Source organism: Muntiacus reevesi, chromosome X, assembly GCF_963930625.1.
Source record: "Muntiacus reevesi chromosome X, mMunRee1.1, whole genome shotgun sequence".
NCBI classification, from domain to species: Eukaryota; Metazoa; Chordata; class Mammalia; order Artiodactyla; family Cervidae; genus Muntiacus; species Muntiacus reevesi.
Genome location: NC_089271.1, coordinates 94533367 through 94543941, shown reverse-complemented (window position 1 = coordinate 94543941; position 10575 = coordinate 94533367). Strand labels below are relative to the sequence as shown.

Below are 10575 nucleotides of genomic sequence, written 5' to 3'. Positions count from 1 at the left end.
ACATCCCCTGCCCCACTGGTTATGAGGACCCATCCTGGGGGTAGTCTGTGGTGCTCTCAGCCCTGGGCTCAAGGCCACAGCCCAGCTGCTAGAACTTTCGCTGGACTGGTGGGGGAGAGGAGTTTCCAGGTAAGTGAAAAGATCTAAGTGTGTGGAACATGGGAGGAATAGAGGAGAGTGGATTCTTTGCTTTGCTGTCTGCAGGGGGATGACCTGCCTAGGATGAAGTACAGTGAGACCCAAGGTTGGGGGGGGGGGGACAGGGTCTCCCTGGTAGCTGCCAAAGCTTCAGGCAGTGGACAAACATTGGCCCAGGATTCAACAGGAGTGACTGAACCTCAAAGAGACTGAACATTCTACCAAGGCAACCTTGACCCGCTGGCATCAGACGTCCTCTCAGGAAAATATGCATCCCTGACACAAGGGCCAGGGAGACTGGGAGGCAGGCCCCAGAAGACCATGACATCCCAGACATCTTTGAACTTCTGAGCCTGTGGCAGCAGCCCACCTACCCCACCCCATAAAGAGCTAGTGCCCCCCCACCCCCAAGGGAGCCAATTTGACCAGAGTCTTCTGTCACAGGTGCCCTCCTTCCCAGGAAGCAGGGGAGCTGGCCACTCCAGTCTGCGGCAGGACCTATAGCACTACCAGCATGAGACCCAAAGAACCACAGGAAGAGCTGGTCACCTACTGCCAGGCCGCCAAGTAGAGCGAAGTCACTGTGCAACACAGGCCAGGCTCATCAGGCCTGGTGATGGAGGAGATGGACGACACACCCCTCCCCCCATGCCTGCTGCCCAGGGACTGCAGCAGGGAGCACAAGGTCTCACTGAGCAGCCAGGAGCCAGGGACCATGACGATGGCAGCCACTTCCCAGGAGGCTGGCCATGCCCCACAAAGTTAGGCATGTGATCAAAGCAACGCAGCCTCCTGGAGGCTCAATCAGTAGGCAACCAACCAAGGTACAGTTCAAAATGACACTGAGGCCAAGCGAAGCCACCCCAGTAAACAGGTCAAGATCCCTTGCCCAGGTTTGGCCCCCAAGCCAGTTCTCAGGTCTGGAACTGAGGAACAGGGATGAGGTGGGTCCCAGGAGAAGGATGCTGATGCTCCACAGCAAACAGACATAGGAATGATTCCAGCCCCTCCCAAAGGGACCTCGGGCTCTGAGATGGTGAACCCACGCAGGGAGGTAGGACCACCAGAGGAGTGGAGGTTGCCAGACACAGTGTCAACTTGACACCAACATGAGAGACACAATTAACACTGACTCTGTGGCCACTTTGAGATGACCCCGCCTGGGCTGGGGTTTCTAGGCACAGGGGCATCAAGGGGCAAGGGACACAGGGCCAATCTGGAAGATTTGTCAGTCGTTCTTGAGCTGGGAGAGCCTGGAATGCAGTATCCCCCACAGCCAGGTGCAGGGTTTAGTGAGACATCAGTCGAGAAGTCCTTCAGAACCTGGGGATGTGAGGGAAAGATGGTAAGGCCGAATGGAAACCCTGAGTGAACTCCATCGAGTAAAAGAGAAACACACGGAAAAGGGGGGGGGGGTGATACACGCCCCACTCATGAACTGGAGAACCTTCACACCTCTGGTGGGGCCTCATGGGCCCTGACTTCTCACACCCTCTCTGGGTTTGGCCAAGTTACCATGGTGGGCACACAAGTACTCAAAGGGTAGCCAGACGGGGCTCTCACCCAGAGCAAGAGAGTCCACTCACCGAAGTCCTCTCACCATGGATATGGGATGGCAATGCACACTCATATCCGCCCTCCGTGGTCCTCGATCTCACAAACTAACCTGCTGGATCCGTTCAGTGGGCTGCAGCCTGGTGTCCAGAAGCCCCCTCCAGTGCTGGGGGGCATAGCATGTGGGTCGTGGCCAACCTGCCCAGATGGAAGACAGTGAAGAGCACATAGACCCCAGAGCATGGGAGTGATGGACACGTGGAAACCAGCATCTCTCACTCCCAGGTCAGACGTGATATAAAGGCCTGTGATGTGAGTGCGAGCAGGACAGTGCCAGAGGCTCAGAGAAGCTCCCCCACCCCCCTGAGTGGTGCCCCATCTCCTGGGCAGTCAGCACCCCGAGCAGCGGCAGCAGAGTGGCAATCCGTGTCTGCAGCTCCCATGTGTGCTGCGTCCTCTCAAAGATATGCAGTAGAGCTGAGATGAAATCAGAAATGTGTCCAGTTCTCAGGATGGCCCCTTCATCTGGGCCCCATGGAGAGGGATGTGGTCAACGGGTGCTGCCCTGGGGATAGAGGGCAAGTAGGTCTGCTAACCTCCCAAAGCTACACAGCTGCCCCTGGGTTTGTCCTGCATGCAGGAGTCCAAGGCCCAGAGCTAAAGCTAGGCTGGGTCTAAGAGACTGACACGGACTTGAAGGAGCCCACTCTCATGGGCAGAGTGCTGGATGCCAGGGTAGTATCTCCTTGGGGACTGCTTGCCCCAGGTGCCAAGCTTGGGGGTAGACAGTGGCCCCCAGTGGAAGGGCCTGACGGACATGTGCTGACCTGTAGGGCACTTACAGCTCCGAGAGACCAGGTGAACACTGAGTTCATTGCTAGCCTGCAAACAGAAGAGGATGAATCTGCAATACAAACACCAGGGCGGGATAAACACCCAGACCCTGAAAGAAGTGCCCACAACTCAGCACAGAATGGACACACAGCTCAGCAGAGAAATGGGCAACAGGCATTTCAGAGAGGAAACCACATCGGCCAAGGAGGACACAAGGGAAACCGAGAATCTGGATCGAGCATTCCCAGGTCAGTGCTGCTGCAAATGCAGAGCAGGAGCAAAGTGGAACCCTCACCAAGCCTCAGAGACACAGATGGGGTGGGAGACAGCACTCCCCATGGCTAAGTCCACATATCTGTGCATGTGAAGAAAGCTGGGGCCAGCAGCAGGGAAGGGATGGGTGCAGAGAAATGCCACAGGTCCTCACAGCTGCCCCTATCAGCAGCTACACATCATAGGTCTCCAGTTCACTGGGCAAGATCTAGTTCAAAGCCAGGATTTGGAGGAACAGCAGCAGCCCACCCACCATTCAAAAGACCCTCCTTCATGATCTGAAACCACTACCAGGAGGTTCTCGGGTGTCTGGAGGTAGCTGGTAACCACTCTTGGGGCAAGGAGCAGGGCACTAGCATGAGGGAGTTGGGTGTGGTCATCGCTCGGGTCCCTGCAGAGCTGAGGCCTCAAATCCAGGAGGCAGTTTCTGCCCCTCAACTCGTGGCTGGGAGGCTTATTCAAGGAGAGAGCAGGCTGCCTGCTGGAAAGAAAAGCACTGCTCAGACTCAACATTCCTGTGGCAGCAGTTGCGTGGGTGCCTGGCTAACAGGAACCAGTGAGACACCCACCCTGCCTTCCTGGGACTTGGTGACCCTCAGGATTTCAAACTGATGCACAGCAGCCACAGCCTGGGAGGAAGAGGAGGGCAAAGGCAGCAGCAGAAAGATGCAGGGTGCCCCAGAAATCCCAGATGACAGCACCTAACACTCGGGAAGACGGAAAAGGTATGCTACAGTCATGCCTGGAAGGAGGACAGTAGGTTGTCAGGACAAGAGGAGCCAGAGGTCCAGGGAGAGAACTGCATGACAAACCGTGGAGTCCCAGATGAGCTCTGCACAGAGTGCAGGGCCAGCACAGCCACCCAGAGTGCTGGGCAATGAGGAAGGAGACCTGGGACCACTGGAAGTCCTCCAGGGCACCACGGACGGGTTAGGACTTATTCAAGAGATTGCTCCACTGTTCTTTCCATCCGGGGTTGAGGACAGATGTACATGTGGTGTGACAAAGAATCAATGGTGTGTGTAGCACCAGCTGGAGGAGGGGAGAGAGAAGGGGTCCAGGATGTTGGGGGGCCCCAGGCCACGAGGCCTGAGCTGAGCTAGTAGCAATGGGGACAGGAAGAGGAGCATTTACTGTGATCAGGCACTTGGGAAACAGGGACATAGCAGGCAGGGCGGCGGTCAAGAGTCGAGTCAGGTGGCTGCCCTGGGTGGGCTGAGCCCCCAGACGAGAGGAAGAGGACAAGAAACAGTTTTGAAGGTGAAGCTGCCTTTCTCTGAGACATCTCAGGTCCCAGGGGCAGCAGGCAACATAGTGAGGATTTTCCTTCACATCTGCAAAAGAACAGATAAACTGTTGCTCAGCACTGGGCCAGCAGTCCCAGGGTGGCTTGGAGGGGAGCCAGCCTGGGCTTTCAGCCCAGAGATGGGGAACTCCGCCCAGAAGCCGCCCCTCTCCCTGCTTCCCTGGCCCCTGGGGTCCACTCTGAAGCTCAGATGCAGTCACTGAGGACACTGGGTCATGGTCACTTTGACTCTCACCGAGTCTCATGGACTGGACGCAAATGGCAAGGGCTGGAAAGGGCACAGTCTGGCCTCCATCATGACTGGACGCCTATGGCAAGGGCTGAAAAGGGCACAGTCTGGCCTCGACCATGAAGCTGAACTCTCTGTGGGTTCCCTGGACCCACAGCTTCATCCCTGTCAGCCCCACCACACCTCAGGTGGTTCCACCCCAGCCCCAGCCCCACCCCACCCCAGCTCCTTCTCCAGAGGCTCCTCCTCACCCAGGACTTTCCCACACTTCAGCCCCAGACTCCTAGCCCTTCTCCTCCAACTTCCTCCCCTCACTTCCTGGTCCTCCTCCCCGTTGTGCTCCAGGCCGCTGGTCTCAAGGCTCCTCCCGGCCTGACCTTCTAGATGCCTCAGAGCCTGACGGATCTTACTTTGTCGCCTAGTGGACAGGGCCGGCGAGGGAATGTGCCTTTGTTCGTATGTGCATGTCTACGTAACATTGTGCCTGCATACCTGCCTGCCTACGTGAGTAAGGGAAGCCATACACAATCAGTATTTGTGGGTGCAACACGACTGAGGCCAGCCAGTACTGTCAGTGGTCTCGGTCCCAATGGCGGACCACTGTCCTGCCTGGTACCACAACCCAGCCATACCAAAGCACCCGCGACTCACTCTGCTTGCAGGAAGGCGGGACCTGCCTCATGCTCAGAAGGTACCTCCAGGCGGGGGTTTCCAGGAACCTCTCCAGGGGGCCAAGCCGGACATCCTGGCCCCCTCCACGGGCCACAGCCCCCGCCTGCTTTCCTTTCACGTGTGCATCCCGGTGATGCTCTGGGGCACACATGGGAAGATGCCAAAAGACCTGCCCTCCAGCCTCCTACCCTGACCCTGGACTGTGACCTCACACTAGTCCCACCCGCCCACTGTGAGTCATCTCCACCGGAGCCTGACCCTGACAAGCAGGGCTCAGTTGCTTGTCTGCAGTTCCCCTCCTGGTGGGGACCAACCACAAGTCCATGGAGGGTGGCCCACTGACTGTGGTGGCCCCCAGATTCTTCCAGAGTGGCAGAGTGAGCAGAGGAGTCGTTTTCTCTTGTTCTTTGCGGGGTTTCCTGGGCTGTAAATCACCATCACTCCTGGAGGATGGGTTTCTGTGCTGCAGGCTGAGGCATTCTGGGGACAAGCCAGCTGCTGTGATGAGCAGAACACACCTTGAGGGAACCTGCATGTGTGTTTCTCATCAGTTGGGCCCTCCTGGGACCCCATGGTCTGAGGACCCCGCCGAGGAGAAGACTGTGGTGGCTTGTTGTCCAAGATTGCTGTATTGTCACTGGTGACTTTCTCCCTGTTGCTCTGGTCCTCGTGAAGGTGAAGATGCCCAGTCAAGCAGGCAGAAGAGTGTTTTCTACTCTAGCCACCAAGTAGGCACCCTCTGCTTCAGCCATAGGAGTGCTTGCAGCCACTTCTTATTCAGGGATTCCACCCATACAGGTGAGATTTGGAGTCACTCAGGAGGAAGGGGTAAGGTTGGCTGAGAAACTGAATGGCAGAAACTGGGCAAGCCTGGGATCAAATCACATACTCCAGTAGAAGACATAGCAATGATCAAACCCCAGGGGCCAGCCAGGTCCCTTGTACCAAGCCAGACCCAGTGAACAGTGTGACCCTTTGTCACCCAGCACATGGGGAAACTTTCAACTGAATGATGATGCTCAGTGCCAGCCAGGGCGTGAGGACATAACACTCTTGCCTGTGGTTGGGGGAGTGGAAACGGGGAAAGCCTTTGTGGAAGGCCATTTGCTGGTGTGTATCAGCATCTCGGATGTGCGCCCTGTGCCCCAGGCCTCCTCCTGCATAGCTCTTCAGTGAGTGTGTGGTCATGTCAAGTGGTTGTATTGGCAAATGAGTTTTCCCTTCCCTTCCATCAGGAGGGAAGCATCGGTAACTTGTGGGACCCCAGACACTGGGAGGTGTAAACAGACACCATGTAAGGGTGAAAACAGACACGTGAAGATGTGCAGACGTGGAGGAGTGTGCCTGAGGTGCTGGGACTGGATAAGCCATCCCTTTACTCCCTCCTTGCTCCTGTGGAGAGATGTCCGGACAGGGCTGACCCTCTGGCTTCATTTTCCGGCAGTCATGTCAGGGTCCCACAGGCTGGGTGGCTCAATCTGTGAACCGTGTTCATTCAGGAGGCCAGCAGCTGAGGTCGAGGTGTTGGCTGATGTTGGCTATCATGAGAACTGTGGAGAGTCTGTCCCATCTCTCCCCACTCACATCCAGGGCATTGCTGGCCTTGGTGGGTGTGTCTGGGCTTGGAGAGCTCCACTTCCTCTTCACCCCGTTTCTCCTGTGTACCCGTCTGTCTCTAACTGTGTCCTTTGTATGGGGACAGCTGTCCTGTTAGAGCAGGGTCCAACCTAATGAGCTCACTTGACCCCATCAGCTCTGTGAAGACCTTTCCTTTGCCTGTAAGTTCACGCTGAGGTACTTGGGATTGAGACACCAGCACCTGAATCTGAAAGGACATGATGTGACTCCTCACAACCTACAAAGGCTCTGAGGTAGGAACACACTGGAATGTTCTAAGGATGGAAGGACGACCTTTGTAGCTACTGGGGGTGAATCCAGGGGCGAGGAGAGCAGGTCGCCAGGGTAGGAGCCAGATCACGTGGAGCCTTGTGGGCCTGTGAGGACTGTCTGTCTTCTGTGGTCAGGGAAGGAAAGGCCCAGGAGGCTCTAGGCTGGGTTCCTCTGGGCTTTGTCCCTGTCCTCACTGTCTCGTGGAAATGTAGGCTCCCTGCTAGGTGCTGAGACCCTGCTGGGGTTCAGGCCCATGGCTGTGCTTATCTGACTCTCCACCATACAATAAGCAGAGACCCCGCTCCAGATACAAGAATAAATGTGAGTATGTATGGATTGCCTGTGGTCAGGTCCCCTGCAGTCATGGGCTATCTCTTTATCTCTTGGTGCCTCCTCAGCCATCGAACGAGGTGACAGTAACCTAGTGGATTATTTGAAGTTTGAATTCTGTGTTCCCTGCCATCCCAGGCCCTGGCAAGGACACAGATCGTGCCCATTCCAGTAGATCCTGCTCTCCTTCTTTCTTTCTCTAGGCTCTGGGCAGGGTCCAGGGCATCGGCCGAGAGTGGAGGAAGTGGTACGGGAAGGGCTGGAATGAAGGTGGCTCTGAAAGGCGTGGGGAAGACACGTGGCAGGGCCAAGTGAGGTCCAGGGTGGCCTCAGGGCCGAGGCCAGATTGGTTAGCACGGATCTGCACTCAGTAGTCCTGGGCTAAGATGGGGGATCTGCAGAGCCTGGGTAGGGATGTGGCTGGGGAGCTGAGGCATGGGGTTTTGTACCAGGGATGGGACAAGCCAAGCCCAGGACTGTGCCTGTCTTTGCTGGGAGAGGACCAAAGCCTGGCCACTGGGCTTTGAAGCCAGGGGACCCATCCTCCCTCCTCAGTGCTCCCAGGGTTTCGAGTCCCTCTGTCTTGGATCTCACCTCGTGCCTCTCTCCTGCTGTCCTGCCCTCCTTCCCGACCTCCCCACAGACTGCATGTGATGGACACCACCCCCCTATCATCAGACCACGTGGAGACGGATGGAAGGAGCCAGCCCTCTGTGACCCTCCCCTCTGTGTCAGCAGGCTTGGAGGATGCTCAGACATGTGGGGCTGATGTCCGGCCCAGGGATTTGAGCTTGGAGACTGCTGTGTCAGGCTCCTGACCTTTGTGGTTTGTTTCCACAACCACATGAGACCCTGGAAAGTGAAGTTCAGCTGTCTGTCCTTCCGACAGCCTTATGCAGGTCTCATCTTAAATGGTGTCAAGACCCCGTAGACAAGGTGGCGGTCCATGCTTTGTGGACCCAGCACTGAACCCTGGCTGTCCACATTGAGCACCAGGACTGGGAGGATCCAGCCTGGCAGGAGCTGCTGGAGCAGAGGCTGGGGATGAACCCCGCCTACATCCAGGCCTTGATGTGGGTCAGGGACAAGTTTAGCCATGGGGTGACTGGTGGCAAGTGACGTGGTGCCTGCTTAGCCCCTAGCGCTGCCCTGGATCTCAGCCAAGGCTATGCTCATTTATTTTCTGTTGAACTGGTTGGTGAGGGGCGGGGTGGGTCTGAGGTTTCCTCAGAGGGGTAGTGAGGGTCCCTGGGCTGGAAAATGGTGGCCTGAGGTCCCTGACCAAAACTGTGGGCCTCAGTCCTTGTTTGTGTTTTGAGATACAGAGACGTGTCCAGGTCTGCACGTGGCATTTGTCTATCTATGTATGTCCCCATGTGTGTGTGTGTGCCCGACAGAAATCATGATAGGCAGTGCAGCAACCAACCTGGGTTCCTCACCCCCACCACTGGAAGACAGGCCTGAGCAACTCACCTGACTGCCCAGGGGTGAGGCCCCACAGCAACACCTGCCTGTTGGTGAATCGCTTGAGGACCTGATGCCCACAGGCTCCCTGCCGGAGCCTTCCTGCTCTGTCTCTGCGACCTGCAGTCGTCAGACTGAGAGCTGCCCCTGTCCTGGTGGGTTCGTGGAGTACCAGGCCTCTACCTTTCATTTCGCTCCCTCCCCTGCTGGGCCTCACCCCGAATTCCCTTTGCTGAGGTGAACCCTTCTGAAAGGCTCAGCCAGAGGATCAAGTTCACCCCAGTTCTCCTCCTTAGTCTCTAGGAGGTGCAACTGTTAATCACCTTGTTCTCCTTCTGTGTCCTGTCTTTGCACACAGGTCTCGTGGACATTGGGTCACTTTGCTGTGCCCAGAAAACCTAGGTCCCAACGAGATGTAGAAGTGGGAGAATCAAGCCCTGCTACCCGACCTTTGACAGAAGTACCTGACTGTGCTCGCCAACCCCTGGTGGCTGCTGCAGCCCATCCCAGGGAAGGCTGGGAAGGACATCTTCCAGGTGGACATCCCTGAGCACCTGATCCCCTTTGGGCAGGAGGCCTGTCCAGACTGGGCTCTCAAGTGGAAGGTGACCGAGAGACTAGCTCATGGTGACACCATCCAGTTGCCGTCCTGCCCTGGATGTGCCCATCTGGTTTGGTCTGAATCAGCCCCACCCTTGGGTTCACTGCCCACTTGGTGCAGGGCTGGGGGCCAGGACTCCCCTCATGTGGTGCTGCTCTGGACTCAGGGAGAGTCTGCAGGAATTTGACCTTTACAATAACATGGCCTCGACACTCATTTTGGCCCTGCTGTGTCTGGGTGCTTGAGAGAAATGTGTTGTTAGGAAACTGGTTAGTGGTTTTCCCTCTGTGTTCTGGTCCAAACTCCCTGATGTTGGAACGGTATCCAGGGGGTGATGGAGAAGGCTGGGGGCGGGCCTGAGCCTGAGCAGCCGGCGAGGCCTCTGGCAGGCAGAGAGGCCCCCAGGCCCTGAAACAGGCCGCGGTGTGTCCTTGCAGGTGACCCTTGCCCTGCTCTAAAGTGTCCCTTGGCTCACAAAGTGTGTGTGTTGGTCACAGTGTCTGGCCACTCCCGGTCCAAACACAGGCTCCTAAACACAGCTGTGAGGGCAGAACGACAAGGGCTAGTGTCCACCTGGTAAAACCTTGTACTTGTTTTTGGGTTTGGGGTCATGTGTTTGCAAGGCCCTTGGTGGGTGGGGTGACCCTGCTTTCTGGTGGGCCTCTTGGGGAGGCCCCTGGATCAGGAGCTGGAGACGCTCAGCTGCTAATCAGAAACTTGTGTCATCATTGGGGGGACCCAGCAGGAGCCCCTTCTGCTTCAGGGTGCATGACTCATGGAAGGTGACACCCCCCACAGTCAGGAGCCAGACTGGGTCTTCTACTATGAGGCAGGCAAGGACCAGGGACCAGCCCGTCCTGGGCTGTCCTCAGCACTTGGCTCGGGAGCCACACTCTTGGCTGAGGGCTTGAAATGCTGCTGCTTCAGATGAAAAGGGACCATGGGGACTGGATTGAGGCCTGCCTGGGGTGTGGGCTTCCAGCCTCATCTGGCTCACCCAGGGCCCCATGTGAATAGCATGGACAGATAGAAAGAACACAGACTCGCAGTTCTCAATTGATTATTTATTTACTCCTGTGGAGTTTTGCTATACTTTATTAGAGCCAGAAATATATTTTTGATTACAAGAGAGTGGTTTTGAGTGTCCCTGGGCACCTGGCTGCTCAGGGATTGGGGTTGTTCTTAAACTGCTCAGAGGGCACACTTGTAATCTGAGGATTCCTCCTGTTCCTCCTCCGCCTCAGGGGCCTTGTTTTGGGCCACGGCTGAAACGGCTATCATCAT

At 56.6% G+C, this 10575-nt stretch overlaps 1 pseudogene; it reads left to right on the top strand.

Annotated features, from left to right (window-relative positions):
- The first annotated feature begins 4923 nt into the window (after positions 1–4923).
- LOC136154583 (protein EOLA1-like) lies at positions 4924–9749 on the top strand (annotated as a pseudogene).
- Positions 9750–10575: the final 826 nt, after the last annotated feature.